Genomic DNA, 17,083 nt, shown 5'->3' with positions numbered 1-17,083 from the left:
GCTTCAGCAAAAGGCAGTGTCGGCGTTTGCAAAGAGCCTTTCTTTTTCCTTTTTCCTTCCTCCTTTTTTCATTATTTTCATTTAATCTTTTTCCTTTGTGCTGTCTCCCTCCATTTTCCTCTAACTTATGTTTTCTTTACCATTTTCATAATTTTTCTTCCTCTCTGAAACCCTTTTAGGCTGCTTTAAGCTTTTCATTTGGTCCTCCTCCCACAGCAATTTTATTATTATAGTCTATTTTTGTGGAATGTATCTTCTTATTTATGATGACCTTCTAGACAGAGGTGAAAGAAGAGCCATAAAACAATTTAATCTGCTCCAGTAGCATTCCAGCTTAAGCTGGCATAGCGGGTGGTTCACTACACCCTTGCGTGTGAGTGTTCGTGTGTGTATATATATATATATATTCACTGAAAAAACCATAGGTTTCAGGCCTTATATAGTTAGGACTTAGCATATAAAAAAACATTGAAATTGCTCCTATATAGTTAGTTGTACTAACTATATTTGGCGCACCCGCAATCCACTGCTGATGATGTCACATATTACATCATTCATGACATGGTCAGTGACATCACTGATGACATCACTGATGACATCTCAAATGACATCACTGATGTCATCATCCAGTGACTGTGTTTTTCTATAAAGTTTAAATATGTTTTACATATTGAAGAATGAGTGGATGAAGGATTTAGTAGGTGCGTGACTGACTGTATGAGTGAGTGATTAAATGTGTCTTACTGAATGCATAGGTTAGTGACTAAACTGTCTGAATGTGTGCATCAGTATGTCTGTTGTTGTGTAAGCTGCTGCATGTGTTAATCAGTAGCTATATGAGTGGCTATATAGGTTATTGATTGGTTGCCCAAGTATTTGTATGGGAGACTGAGTGTGTGTGTGTGGCTGGCTGGGAGGTGTGTGACTCTGTGCAGATCAATGTGTACTTGTATCAGTGATTGTATAAGAGAGTAAGTTTGTGTTAGTATATGTTTGAATAAGTAAGGTGTTGTGTGTATAACTGTATAGATTAGGAAATGGAAGTGTGATTGATTCTTTACATGACTGACTAGGTGTGTGAGTAACTCCATGGATGAGTGGCAGTGGGTGAGTGTCTGCATAGGTGTATGAGTGCATATGATAGTGTTGTATTGATGAGTGACTGTATGTATGAGTGATTGTATGGGTGAATGAGTGGATGTGTGTGTAGACCTAAGAATCAGTGAGTGCCTATGTAGTAACTGGTATTGGTGTGTCAATGGTTTCAAGAATGGTAGTCGGTATTTAACACTGGGTGTATCAAAGGTTATATTAGAGTGTGAGGAGGTGCACCTTATTATCACATGAATGATGTCATCAGTGATGTGATCAGTGATGTCAAATGAGATGTCATCAATGATGTCATCAGTGATGTCATCAGTGATGTCATCAGTGATGTCACTGACCATGTCATGAATGATGTAATATGTGACATCAACAGCAGTGGATTGCGGGTGCGCCAAATATAGAGCAATTTCAATGGTTTTTTATATGCTAATTCCTAACTATATAAGGCCTGAAACCTATGGTTTTTTCAGTGAATTTGCAAGGTTTTTTAAATGCTAATTCCTAACTATATAAGGACTGAAATCTATGTTTTTTTCAGTGAATTTCAAAGGTTTTTTAAATGCTAATTCCTAACTATATAAGGCCTGAAACCTATCTTTTTTCAGTGAATTTGCAAGGTTTTTTAAATGCTAATACCTAACTATATAAGGCCTGAAACCTATGGTTTTTTTCACTGAATTTCAAAGGTTTTTTAAATGCTAATTCCTAACTATATAAGGCCTGAAACCTATGGTTTTTTCAGTGAATTTGCATGGTTTTTTAAATGCTAATTCCTAACTAAATAAGGCCTGAAACCTATGTTTTTTTCAGTGAATTTGCAAGGTTTTTAAAATGCTAATTCCATTAGCGGATAACGTTTAAATATGTTAACATCCTTGTGGGACCACCTGAGCAGCCCTAGGGATCCGATTTTTGGACCGGAGCAAGATGCTCTCTGATTGTGCCGTATTTCTTGCTTCTGCCCCCCTGATTGTGCCGTATTTCTTGGCTTCTACCACCCTGATTGTGCCGTATTTCTTGCCTTCTGCACCCTGATTGTGCCATATTTCTTGCCCTCTGCACCCTGATTGTGCCGTATTTCTTGCCTTCTGCTCCCTGATTGTGCCGTATTTCTTGCCTTCTGCCCACTAATTGTGCCGTTTTTTCTTGCCTTCTGCCCCCTGATTGTGCCGTTTGTCGGGCCTTCTGTCCCATGATTGTGCCGTTTTTCGTGTCCATGCCCCCCTGATTGTATTATCTTTGCCAGTGTTTGTTCGCTGCTGGTATTGCCTTTGCCTGTGTTTCTTTGCTGCCGTTATTGTCTTTGCCAGTGTTTCTTTGCTGCCGTTATTGTCTTTGCCAGTGTTTGTTTGCTGCCGTTATTGTCTTTGCCAGTGCTTGTTCGCTGCTGGTATTATCTTTGCCAGAGCTGTGTGGGCAGTGTGGGCTGTGAGAGCTGTGTGAGCTGTGAGAGCTGTGTGGGCTGTGAGAGCTGTGTGGGCTGTGAGAGCTGTGTGGGCTGTGAGAGTGTGGGCTGTGTGGGCTGTGAGAGCTGTGAGAGCTGTGTGGGCTGTGAGAGCTGTGTGGGCTGTGAGAGCTGTGTGGGCTCTGTGGGCTGTGAGAGCTGTGTGGGCTGTGAGAGCTGTGTGGGCTATGAGGGCTGTGAGGGCTGTGAGAGCTGTATGGGCTGTGAGAGCTGCGTGGGATGTGAGCTGTGTGGGCTGTGAGGGATGTGTGAGCTGTGAGAGCTGTGTGGGCTGTGTGGGCTGTGAGAGCTGTGAGAGCTGTGTGGGCTGTGAGAGCTGTGTGGGCTGTGAGAGCTGTGTGGGCTGTGAGAGCTGTGTGGGCTGTGAGAGCTGTATGGGCTGTGAGAGCTGTGAGAGCTGTGAGAGCTGTGAGAGCTGTGTGGGATGTGAGCTGTGTGGGCTGTAAGGGCTGTGTGAGCTGTGAGAGCTGTGTGGGCTGTGAGAGTGTGGGGTGTATGGGCTGTGAGAGCTGTGTGGGCTGTGAGAGCTGTGTGGGCTGTGTGGGCTGTGAGAGCTGTGTGGGCTGTGAGAGCTGTGTGGGCTGTGAGAGCTGTGTGGGCTGTGAGGGCTGTGAGGCCTGTGATAGCTGTGTGGGCTGTGAGAGCTGTGTGGGCTGTGAGAGCTGTGTGAGCTGTCAGAGCTGTTTGGGCTGTGAGAGCTGTGTGGGCTGTGAGAGTGTGAGCTGTGTGGGCTGTGTGGGCTGTGAGAGCTGTGTGGGCTGTGAGTGCTGTGTGGGCTGTGAGAGCTGTGTGGGCTGTGTGGGCTGTGAGAGCTGTGTCTGTGAGGGCTGTGAGGGCTGTTTGGGCTGTGAGGGCTGTGAGGCCTGTGAGAGCTGCGTGGGCTGTGAGAGCTGTGTGGGCTGTGAGAGCTGTGTGGGCTGTGAGATCTGTATGGGCTGTGAGAGCTGTGAGAGCTGTGTGGGATGTGAGCTGTGTGGGCTGTGAGGGCTGTGTGAGCTGTGAGAGCTGTGTGGGCTGTGCGAGCTGTGTGGGCAGTGTGGGCTGTGAGAGCTGTGAGAGCTGTGTGGGCTGTGAGAGCTGTGTGGGATGTGAGAGCTGTATGGGCTGTGAGAGCTGTAAGAGCTGTTTGGGATGTGAGCTGTGTGGGCTGTGAGGGCTGTGTGAGCTGTGAGAGCTGTGTGGGCTGTGTGGGCTGTGAGAGCTGTGTGGGCTGTGAGAGCTGTGAGAGCTGTGTGGGCTGGGAGAGCTGTGTAGGCTGTGAAAGCTGTGTGGGCTGTGTGGGCTGGGAGAGCTGTGTGGGCTGTGAGGGCTGTGTGGACTGTGAGGGCTGTGTGGCCTGTGAGAGCTGTGTGGGCTGTGAGGGCTGTGAGAGCTCTGTGGGCTGTGAGAGCTGTGTGGGCTGTGAGAGCTGTGTGGGCTGTGAGAGTGTGGGCTGTGTGGGCTGTGAGAGCTGTGAGAGCTGTGTGGGCTGTGAGAGCTGTGTGGGCTGTGAGAGCTGTGTGGGCTGTGTGGGTTGTGAGAGATGTGTGGGCTGTGAGAGCTGTGTGGGCTGTGAAGGCTGTGAGGGCTCTTTGGGCTGTGAGGGCTGTGAGAGTGGTGTGGGCTGTGAGAGCTGTGTGGGCTGTGAGAGCTGTATGGGCTGTGAGAGCTGTGAGAGCTGTGTGGGATGTGAGCTCTGTGGGCTGTGAGGGCTGTGTGACCTGTGAGAGCTGTGTGGGCTGTGAGAGCTGTGTGGGCTGTGTGGGCTGTGAGAGCTGTGAGAGCTGTGTGGGCTGTGAGAGCTGTGTGGGCTGTGAGAGCTGTATGGGCTGTGAGAGCTGTGTGGGATGTGAGCTGTGTGGGCTGTGAGGGCTGTGTGAGCTGCGAGAGCTGTGTGGGCTGTGAGAGCTGTGTGGACTGTGTGGGCTGTGAGAGCTGTGAGAGCTGTGTGGGCTGTGAGAGCTGTGTGGGCTGTGAGAGCTGTGAAAGCTGTGTGGGCTGTGATAGCTGTGTGGGCTGTGAGAGCTGTGTGGGCTGTGAGAGCTGTGAGAGCTGTGTGGGCTGTGAGAGCTGTGTGGGCTGTGAGCTCTGCTTCTTTTGTGTCTCGGTCTACCTAGCACAAGATGAATGCCAACACTTCCTGGTTAGAAGTGTTGACAGCCAATGAGCATGCTGCTTTCCTGTGAAATGCATGCTGATTGGCTGCCACTGTCTGTCAACACTCCAAACCAGGAAGTGTTGGCAGCCATCTTGTGCCTCGGTAGAACCAAGGCACAAGAAAGCAGTGAAACAAAGGTGCAAAACACGCAAAGGGGGCAGGGTAGAAGCACCCTGACCCCCTAGGCCTGCTCAAGGGGCCCCACAAGCCCCCCCACCCCCCAGGCCAGAAAAAAACTTTTTTTCCCGAAAAATCGCGAGGGTACGCGCACCGTAAGCGCACCGTAAGCGCACCGTACCCTCGCGATTTTTGGGGGGAAAAAAGGGTTTTTTTGGCCTTGGGGGGCCCCCTGAGCAGGCCTAGGGGGTCAGGGTGCTTCTACCCTGCCCCCTTTTTGAGTTCTACACGTTTGTTTTTCTGCTTTCCTGTGCCTCAGTCTACCGAGGCACAAGATGGCTGCCAACAATTTCTGTTTTGGAATATTCACAGACAGTAGCAGCCAATCAGCATGCAGCTCGTACTCGGGAAGGTACAGAGTACAGTAAGCTTACAGTGCACTCACGTGTGCCACCTATAGATATATAATTTGAACAAATTTGATTTTCTCAACAACTACTGGAGGGATTTTCACCAAATATACAAAAGGCACTTCTGCATACCAGGCTCTACCATTTTGCCAAGTTTGGTGTAATTCCATTCAGCCGTTCGGGCTGTAGCCGTGTCTAAAGGTCCTATGGAAAATTGCATTGGACTCAATTTCACATTCAATTTTCTCAAAAACTACTGGAGTGATTTACACCAATCATACAAAAGGCACTGCGGCATACCAGTCCCTACCATTTTGCCAAATCTGGTGTGATTCTGTTCAACCGTTCGAGCTGTAGCCTTGTCAGAATGTCCCTATGGAAATTAACATGGGGAAAACACGTTTTGGGACCCCCCTTTTTTCTTGGCCCCCGCTTGACGAATCCCCCCGAAACTTTCAGGGAAGGAGCCAAAGTTATTCCCAATAGAATGTTCGGAATTTCCTATGGTAACTAGGTCCTAACTATATATACCTACTGGCGATCGCCAGTAGGTAATATATATATATATATATATTTTTTTTTTTCGCTCCACAAATGCCGGAAAGAGACTTAAGGCTGTCGCGGGCGGTCTGATTCGCAAAAGCCGGCGCTTTTGAAATGTAGGCAGAATGATTTATGGACAGTTTTTCATCCACTATGCTGTCACTTGCACGCAATAAACGAAGATGAACCTGCATGATTTGTGGCTCTTCTATGTGGGGAAACTCGTTAGTTGGATATATATATATATATATATATATATATATATATATATATATATATATATATATGCCAACACACACGGTCTTCGTGAGCTCACTGATCGACACTGACGAAGGCGGGATCGCCGAAACGCGTTTGTTGATTTGTTTATGCAGCGCCAAAAATAATAAACTTTGGCATTAAAACGACGGAGCAATTGCTGAGTGTGCCCTTCATTGTGGAACGGACCTGCGAGTGTGGACCGTGTGTGTTCGCATATATCACGCATCTCACCGTGCGTGAAGGAGGCACCCAAGGCTAAGAGGAGCGACGGATGGTGAAAAGGCGTGATAGGATATATATATATATATATATATATATATATTCCTCCAACCTTCTCCGCTCGGGAAAAGAATTGAGTCGCACTCCTGCAGTGAGTCAAATGATTTTATTTAATTGTTTGGGCAAGTCCTGACGCGTTTCGGTCACCTTTGACCTTTTTCGAAGGTACGCCCCTCTGCATCTACCACAACAACGATTGCTTCCCTTTAGTCCTTTCACAGCCCCTAATGGCTTCCTTGGTGGGACATGGTTCTAGAGCATGCTGGTACTTGTGGTATCTTAATCAGACCCTCCGGTGGGTGATGCATTCAGTTGTTTTTGAGATGACAATTCTTATCTGCTCACCGCCGCTTCCTCGCATACCTATTTTCGAGGCTGCTGAAAGACCATACCGAAGTCCAGTCCTCGGTGGCGCGCTGCTGAACCCTATATATATCCATTCAAAACCCACGCGCGGACATCAGCAGTGTGAAACCGGCCACACCAGCGTACTTGCAAACCATTTATTTCGGCAGAAAAGCATAACGCGTTTCAAGGTAACACACCTCTTAATCATATGCACAGCATTAAGGGTGGGTTCGTTAGTTATTTAAAACGTAGCTTAAACATTGAAGAAGGACCAATGTCCGTTTGCTTAAAGAAGCAGTCTGTTTAAAAATTTTCAAATACAGTGTAGCGTTAAGGTTGATAGTACTTATATTACTCTTTTCGCTGTTTAATACTAGAGTCTCACTGTAGTCACTTTCAGGTTCACCTTAACTCGCTGTACACCTTCATTACTCAGTATTCGGACTTCATGTCCCACAATGCCTCTCGTTGGTACTCCAATTTTAAAGCTTACTCCAATGTTGATTTTGGCAGACTTTCACAGCGCTTCTCCGACACTTTCACAAGCCTTTGTCCGGTAAAGTACCATTTTGCGGCTACATATAATGGTCAGGGTCACACTGGAAGATGTCGCAACCATCCCGTTTATAGCTGGTTCTTATTTGCCTCAGTAAAGTTCATCAGTGCGCCGTGCTTCAGGGAAAACCCTTTGCAAACTCTGGCAAATTCAAAAGTTCAATTCCGGGGTGAAGCGGGCTTCTCAACAAAGCCTCTCTCATTCAATCCTTTCAATGACGATTGTTGCAGCCGGCGGGCGCTCAGGTTTGTTTCTCACAAAAGCCCAAAGTCTTGACAAGTAAAGCGCCCTTCCTTACGAGTTAGGGCCGGTAACAGGTGTGTTAAGCACCTCATAAATCCATTCAAAACCCACGCGCAGACATCAGCAGCGTGAAACCGGCCACACCAGCGTACTTGCAAACCATTTATTTCGGCAGAAAAGCATAACGCGTTTCAAGGTAACACATCTCTTAATCATATGCACAGCATTAAGGGTGGGTTCGTTAGTTATTTAAAACGTAGCTTAAACATTGAAGAAGGACCAATGTCCGTTTGCTTAAAGAAGCAGTCTGTTTAAACATTTTCAAATACAGTGTAGCGTTAAGGTTGATAGTACTTATATTACTCTATATATATTTATTTATTTTTTCTCACAATGCGATCCCTTTGACTCCACGCGCTCAATTACTGGTGCTCTGCATTGGGGCCGGATCCTGGCCCATTACGACAATTTTACATCAAGGGGTGCGGCACTTAAGATTTGGTTTTTACTTTGACTTTATTTCAGCTTCAAGCTCCGACCAACGCGTTTCAGTCTAGCACAGGCTTTGTTCATATATATATATATATATATATATATATATATATATATATATATATATATATGTATATTCACTGAAAAAACCATAGGTTATAGACCATATATAGTTAGGAATTAGCATTTAAAAAACCTTATTTTACTCACACAAAACCATTGAAATTCCATATATAGTTAGTTGCACTAACTATATATCGCGCACCCGCAATCCACTGCTGATCATGTCACATATTACATCATGGTCAGTGACATCACTGATGACATCACTGATGACATCTCAAATGACATCACTGATGACATCACTGATGACATCTCAAATGACATCACTGATGAGATCACTGATGACATCATCCAGTGACTGTGTGTTTCTGTAAAGTTTAAATATGTTTTACATATTGAAGAATGAGTAGATGTATAAGTGTCTGGACGAAGGATTTAGTAGGTGCATGACTGAATGTATGAGTGAGTGATTAAATGTGTCTCACTGAGTGCATGGGTTAGTGACTAAACTGTCTTAATTTGTGCATCATTATGTCTGTTGTTCTGTAAACTGCTGCATGTGTTGATCAGTAGCTATATGATTAACTATATGGGTTATTGATTGATTGTCCAAGTATTTGTATAGGAGACTGAGTGTGTGTGTGGCTGGCTGGGAGGTGTGTGACTCTGTGCCGATCAATGTGTACTTGTATCAATGATTGTATAAGAAAGTAAGTATGTGTTAGTGTATGTTTGAAAATGTAAGGTGCTCTATGTTTAACTGTATAGACAAGAAAATGGAAGTGTGATTGATTCTTTACAGGACTGACTAGGTGTGTGAGTAACTCCATGGATGAGTGGCAGAGTGTAAGTGTCTGTATAGGTGTATGAGTGCATATGATAGTGTTGTAAAGATGAGTGATTGTATGTATGAATGATTGTATGGGTGAATGAGTGAATGTGTGTGTAGACGTAGGAATCAGTGAGTACGTATGTAGTAACTAGTATTGGTGTGTCAATGGTTTCAAAAATTATACTCTGTATTTAACACTGGGTGAAACAGAGGTTATATTAAAACGTGAGGAGATGCATTGTATTGTCACATGAATGATATCATCAGTGATGTGGTCATTGATGTCATTTGAGATGCCATCAGTGATGTCATCAGTGATGTCACTGACCATGTCATGAATGATGTAATATGTGACATGATCAGCAGTGGATTGCGGGTGCGCGATATATAGTTAGTGCAACTAACTATATATGGAATTTCAATGGTTTTGTGTGAGTAAAATAAGGTTTTTTAAATGCTAATTCCTAACTATATATGGTCTATAACCTATGGTTTTTTCAGTGAATTTTCAAGGTTTTGTAAATGCTAATTCCTAACTATATATGGTCTATAACCTATGGTTTTTTCAGTGAATTTCAATGGTTTTTTAATAGCAAATATCATAAGCTGTCGAATGTCAAGTACGTGGTAAGTAAAAACATTTTCGTGTTTATGCACACTGATCTGCTTTGAATACTGCCCCCCACCCCTCATTTCTATTAGGAGTACTCTCTCTTTGCAGATAGTGAAGGGTAGTTAACGCAGCCCTTTGCCCCCTTTGTAATACCTCGTGCCTGCTTCTCTCTCCATTTGATTGATTGTTCTCTTTGGTTCATTCTCTATTTACAAACAAGCACAGAGTCGCAATACTCTGTTTAGTCTTTGCAGATAGCGAAAAATCGTGTAAAAAAACAAAAGGAATCGAGCAAAATCAGTAGGCCACTAATGGGATCTCTTTTTGACCTCGCTAAAATAGAAACATTAGGAACAACCTGTTGAAAATAGCAATGCGTATGTACATAAGCGGCGTTCATTTGTGTTCACAGTACCCCTTGTTGATTGTTTCAATCGAGCATTGAATTGTTCGAAGTTAATTCTCTTAAGGATCTTCTCTACCTGCAAACGAGGAAGAATAGGAATATTCTCTCTCCCTTTGCAGATAGTGAAGGGTAGGTAACGCAAGCCTTTAACACGTCGTACCTATTTCATTCCTCATTGATTGATTGATTGTCCGAACATTGACTGTTTGGGAATTAGTTCTTTTTGGAGGTATTCCCTGTTTGCAAATAAACGTAGGAAAATCTTTGCAAGTAGTGAAAGGGTACGTAATGCGGACCTTTCTCCCCCGTTGTAATCTGTCATGCCTATCTACTCCCCACTGATTGATGCACCTTTTTCACCCGGACCATTTACTAGAGATACGTCATCTGGCCCGACCAGAGAGCACCCCTAGTGAAAAGGACATATGCAATAATAACGAAGTGATCACTGTATCCTGTTAACAGAAACTTTACCATGAAACAACCTGGAAAGAAAAAAATAGGAAAACGAAAATCAGTAGGCCACTGATGAACATGAACTTTTATTAAACAACAAACAAAGAAACGATAACATAACGTAATGATAAAACCTATTAATGTCCTAGAAACAAGAAAACGTTAAAGTATGCCAGTGGTGAGAGACCAGAAAAACAGTCCGAGAAACCAAATCACCCCTCGCTGTCCCAACTCATGCACTCTGAAAGTTCAAAGTTTTGAGGAGTGCTTGTAACATTGTCTGAAGCCTATTTGCAATTGCTTCATCTTCACTATTCTTAAAGTAAGTGGGGGCTGTTGTGATGCGGTGCCACCCTGAACCGCTTGACGGAGGCCCCCGAGGGACGGTGTCATGTCGCGGACTCGGAGGGGGCGCTTGACTCCGGCCCCCTCCCCAAGTCGTGTTGCCCTGGTGTGGCCTGAGATCGCCCCCGACATAGGTGGCCGGCTCCCGGGGTCAAGCGGAACTTTTTTCCTTTTGGTGACTCTTCCATTCTTCACCTTGTCCCACAATCCGTTTCACCTAAAGACACGCTGTAGTGGGGCACCCCTTTTCCGTTTCATTTGCCATTCAGCCCGCTTTTGCTACACTGTGCCTCTTCCGCTATTCAGCTGTTTACCGCCCGCTCTTTCGACTACAGCGTCTCGCTCACCATGTACTTGAGTTGCTCCCGCTCTTGCGGTGCAGCGATAGGCGGCTGCCACAGGACTCTCAAAATGGCGGCCATCTCTTCAGATTTGGGCGTGGTCCACTAAAATGGGCCTGCGACACCTTGGAACTCGGACGCTTGTCTGCTAGAGCTTGGGCTCCATTCTCGAAAGCGTCCCCTCATCCTTGAAGATTCTACAAAAGTCTTGGGGGCCCCCGACTCCCGCAGGCTTCTGGTGGGGAGCGCCTAGCATGATTGCTCGTGGAATGGCCACGACGGAGCTACGAAATGGTGGTGCTCTCATGTTAACGCCAGCTTCAGTCTGAAACATCCAGAAACACTGTAGACTACCAATTCGATCAGTTCCGGTAGCGCTCCAACGTGACCCGGTAGAGAAGAACTTGCCCTCCCCTCTTTGACTGATGGTTCTTGTTGCCTGTCCCTTCTGTTGTCATTTAACAGAACTATTTAGCCTGCTGAAAGGGGTTGTGTGCCGTCCGCTGGTTGGTGGAGACATTTTGACTATATTCTGGACCTGCGTTGTCGCGTAATGCGTCATATGACGTGCCGCGTTAGAAAGTTTAATAAATTATTAAACACAATAAACAATCCTTAAAAAATAAAAAAAAATAAAAAATAATCAACAAAACCAACAATCAATTAACAACAGTATTTGAAAAGTCTATCATTCATTTTTCATTGCAGTACGCTGCCCAGAAAGCTTCCCGGTTCCCGGACCGGGCGCTACCCACGCAAAAAAACAAAAAAAAAATTTTTTTTTTTTTTGCCCCGCGGGGCCGTTTTAAAGCCTCCACATTAAACCTAGGGGGTCAGGGAGGATCTACTATGCCCCCTTATGGTTATTTGCCCCTTTGTTTTGGCCTCCTCTTGTCTCTCGATCCTACCGAGAGACAAGATGGCGGCCGCTACGGACTTTTTGGAATGTTGACAGACGCCAGAGAACCAATCAGCTTCGCTTCACAAAGCTCCGTTGCGCGAAAAGTACGCGTCCTGGAGCGCTGCCCAGAGCGCGCTTACAGATATATATCTTTTTTTAAACGTTAATTTCTCAAAATCCACTGGAGCACATATATTGAGACCTACAAAAGGCACATCGGGCTACCAGTCCCTACAATTTTGCCAAGTTTCGTGCAAATCCATTCAGCCGTTCGGGCTAAAAGTGAGGCCAACCGCCCTATGGAAATTAACATGGGAAAAACGCGTTTTGGGACCCCCCTTTTTTCTCGGCCCCCCCTTGACGAACCCCCCCAAAATTTTCAGGGGCTGCTCAGAAACAAAATGTGCCATTTTCCTGAAAATTTCAGCCAATTCCGTCCACAAACGGCAAAGTTATTAGACATAGAATTTTCAAAAATCCCATAGAGAAAAAATCCTAACTATATATACCTACTGGCGACCGCCAGTAGGTAATATATATATATATATATATATATATATATATATTGTGTGTATCTATCTATCTATATATACATATACACAAATGGGTTTCACTTACCTGATATATACGTACATTTGTGTTATAAAGGCATGTGTGGTAAAGGCAAATGCGTTGTAAAGGCTTGTGCGGTAAGGGCAAATGCATGGCAAAGGCATTGTGTGGTAAAGGAGGCGTGGTAAAGGCATGCTTTGTAAAGTCATCCATCAGCTAAAGCACATTTGCAAAGCCAATAGCAGACCTAATTGCATTGCCAATGCTTGTTTTGCATTACGCTGGTGGCTTCCACCTCCCCTTCCTGTGCTTCCAAACTCTCCCCACGTCCACCTCCCCTCTCTCTAACCTCAACTGCACAGCCTCCCTGCACTCACACCCCTCTCCCTGGCCTCTGCCCCTGATGTGATTAGGAAGTAATCTGACCCGCCAGAGATGCACTTGACAGCTCTGTGACCCAGCACAGGATACCTGCAGGTAAACTAAGAGTTCTGTTTGTTTGCCCGTAACTAAGGGGCAGCCCTTGGTCACCAACCCTGACCTGCAACAACCTTCTGTCCTATCACTGGTCCCACACACAGCTCTTCGAGTGCACCTCCACCCTGAAAGGTAGCTCTTCTTCCAAGCACTGATTCCACAAACAGCTCTGACAGTGCACCTCCATCATCACCTGAAGGACACCCTGCTAATCTAGAATGGCAACTCCCACACGCATCTACTAATGCACCTCAACCTTTACCTGCAGCACTCCGGCAAGCTCAGCACTGGGGCCCAGGCAGGGCTCTACCGATGCACCTCAACCCACCGGCTGCTTTAGAACCAGGAACCAAAGGCAGGGCTACCAAAGCATCTCAACCTTCACTTGAGGAACCCCCTACTATCCCACAATGAGGAACCACACACAGCTCTACCGATGCACCTCAACCCACCGGCTGTCTCAGAACCAGGAACCGAAGGCAGGTCTACCAAAGCATCTTAGCCTTGACTTGAGGAACCCCCTACTATCCCACAACGTGGAACCACACACAGCTCTACTGATGCACCTCAACCCACCGGCTGTCTGAGAACCTGAACCGAAGGCAGGTCTACCAAAGCATCTCAACCTTCACTTGAGGAACCCCCTACTATCCCACAATGAGGAACCACACACAGCTCTACCGATGCACCTCAACCCACCGGCTGTCTCAGAACCAGGAACCGAAGGCAGGTCTACCAAAGCATCTTAGCCTTGACTTGAGGAACCCCCTACTATCCCACAACGTGGAACCACACACAGCTCTACTGATGCACCTCAACCCACCGGCTGTCTGAGAACCTGAACCGAAGGCAGGTCTACCAAAGCATCTCAACCTTGACTTGAGGAACTCCCTCCTATCCCACAACGTGGAACCACACACAGCTCTATCTATGCACCTCAACCCACCGGCTGTCTGAGAACCTGAACCGAAGGCAGGTCTGCCAAAGCATCTCAACCTTGACTTGAGGAACCCCCTACTATCCCACAATGAGGAACCACACACAGCTCTACCGATGCACCTCAACCCACCGGCTGTCTCAGAACCAGGAACCGAAGGCAGGTCTACCAAAGCATCTTAGCCTTGACTTGAGGAACCCCCTACTATCCCACAACGTGGAACCACACACAGCTCTACTGATGCACCTCAACCCACCGGCTGTCTGAGAACCTGAACCGAAGGCAGGTCTGCCAAAGCATCTCAACCTTGACTTGAGGAACCCCCTACTATCCCACAATGAGGAACCACACACAGCTCTACCGATGCACCTCAACCCACCGGCTGTCTCAGAACCAGGAACCGAAGGCAGGTCTGCCAAAGCATCTCAACCTTGACTTGAGGAACTCCCTCCTATCCCACAACGTGGAACCACACACAGCTCTATCTATGCACCTCAACCCACCGGCTGTCTGAGAACCTGAACCGAAGGCAGGTCTGCCAAAGCATCTCAACCTTGACTTGAGGAACCCCCTCCTATCCCACAACGTGGAACCACACACAGCTCTATCTATGCACCTCAACCCACCGGCTGTCTCAGAACCAGGAACCGAAGGCAGGTCTGCCAAAGCATCTCAACCTTGACTTGAGGAACTCCCTCCTATCCCACAACGTGGAACCACACACAGCTCTATCTATGCACCTCAACCCACCGGCTGTCTGAGAACCTGAACCGAAGGCAGGTCTGCCAAAGCATCTCAACCTTGACTTGAGGAACCCCCTCCTATCCCACAACGTGGAACCACACACAGCTCTATCTATGCACCTCAACCCACCGGCTGTCTGAGAACCTGAACCGAAGGCAGGTCTACCAAAGCATCTCAACCTTCACTTGAGGAACCCCCTACTATCCCACAATGAGGAACCACACACAGCTCTACCGATGCACCTCAACCCACCGGCTGTCTCAGAACCAGGAACCGAAGGCAGGTCTACCAAAGCATCTTAGCCTTGACTTGAGGAACCCCCTACTATCCCACAACGTGGAACCACACACAGCTCTACTGATGCACCTCAACCCACCGGCTGTCTGAGAACCTGAACCGAAGGCAGGTCTACCAAAGCATCTCAACCTTGACTTGAGGAACTCCCTCCTATCCCACAACGTGGAACCACACACAGCTCTATCTATGCACCTCAACCCACCGGCTGTCTGAGAACCTGAACCGAAGGCAGGTCTGCCAAAGCATCTCAACCTTGACTTGAGGAACCCCCTACTATCCCACAATGAGGAACCACACACAGCTCTACCGATGCACCTCAACCCACCGGCTGTCTCAGAACCAGGAACCGAAGGCAGGTCTACCAAAGCATCTTAGCCTTGACTTGAGGAACCCCCTACTATCCCACAACGTGGAACCACACACAGCTCTACTGATGCACCTCAACCCACCGGCTGTCTGAGAACCTGAACCGAAGGCAGGTCTGCCAAAGCATCTCAACCTTGACTTGAGGAACCCCCTACTATCCCACAATGAGGAACCACACACAGCTCTACCGATGCACCTCAACCCACCGGCTGTCTCAGAACCAGGAACCGAAGGCAGGTCTGCCAAAGCATCTCAACCTTGACTTGAGGAACTCCCTCCTATCCCACAACGTGGAACCACACACAGCTCTATCTATGCACCTCAACCCACCGGCTGTCTGAGAACCTGAACCGAAGGCAGGTCTGCCAAAGCATCTCAACCTTGACTTGAGGAACCCCCTACTATCCCACAATGAGAAACCACACACAGCTCTACCGATGCACCTCAACCCACCGGCTGTCTCAGAACCAGGAACCGAAGGCAGGTCTACCAAAGCATCTTAGCCTTGACTTGAGGAACCCCCTACTATCCCACAACGTGGAACCACACACAGCTCTATCTATGCACCTCAACCCACCGGCTGTCTGAGAACCTGAACCGAAGGCAGGTCTGCCAAAGCATCTTAGCCTTGACTTGAGGAACCCCCTACTATCCCACAACGTGGAACCACACACAGCTCTACTGATGCACCTCAACCCACCGGCTGTCTCAGAACCAGGAACCGAAGGCAGGTCTACCAAAGCATCTTAGCCTTGACTTGAGGAACCCCCTACTATCCCACAACGTGGAACCACACACAGCTCTATCTATGCACCTCAACCCACCGGCTGTCTGAGAACCTGAACCGAAGGCAGGTCTACCAAAGCATTCCAGCCTTCACCTGAAGATGCCTTTAATATCCAAGAACGAGGAACCTCACAGAGCTCTACTAAGGCATCTCAGCCCTGACTGCAACAGCCCTGGGGTTCAGGCATAGCTCTTTCATGCATCCTAGGCTCCCCGCCTATGCCAGTATTGAATCAAAGCACACATTTCTACCAATGCACCTCATCTCTGACCTGCAGCACCCCAACTATCCCAGCACCGTGGCCCTCTCAGAGTTCTACTTATCACCTCAACCCAGACCTGTAGCAGACCTTGCTGTCCCATCACAGGGACCTGCACATGGCTCTACCCATTCAACTCATCCCTGATCTGCTTCACCCCCTGCTGGCCCAGTATCACATTGCACCTCAGTCTCTAACTGCTGCATCTCAGCATTAGGTGTCTGTCATAGCCCTGACAACGCTCTGGAACCCTGATATTTACCACCACCTCCTTGTGCAGGACTGGGGCCAAACAAATCTCCAATAATGCACCTCAATCCTCACTCACCTTTAGCACCCTGGTTATTCCAGAGCTGGACACACACACATCCTTAGTCCTAACTTACACTCCCTGCTAACATTTTATTGGACTCGCACTTAGCTCTACTAATGCGCCTCAATCCTGACTTTCAAGACTCCTGTGATCCTACACTGGTGCTCAGTCACAGACCTACCAATGTACCTTACTCCTGGCCTGCAGCATGCCCTGCTCTCTCAGCAGTGGACCCACATACCGCTCTACTAATACACCTCAGTCCTGACCTGGAGCAACCCTTGCTTTCACAGCCCTGATACCAAGGCACTGCTCTATTCACTGCACCTGGAACCTGTTCTACCCTACTGCTCTTCTAGCACTGAGATCTACACTCAGCTCTGGCAGTGCACCTCATGCATGTCAGACGGCATTCACTGGCTACCAGCAGCACTAG

Source organism: Lissotriton helveticus, chromosome 12, assembly GCF_964261635.1.
Source record: "Lissotriton helveticus chromosome 12, aLisHel1.1, whole genome shotgun sequence".
NCBI classification, from domain to species: Eukaryota; Metazoa; Chordata; class Amphibia; order Caudata; family Salamandridae; genus Lissotriton; species Lissotriton helveticus.
This window is presented reverse-complemented; position numbering follows the sequence as displayed.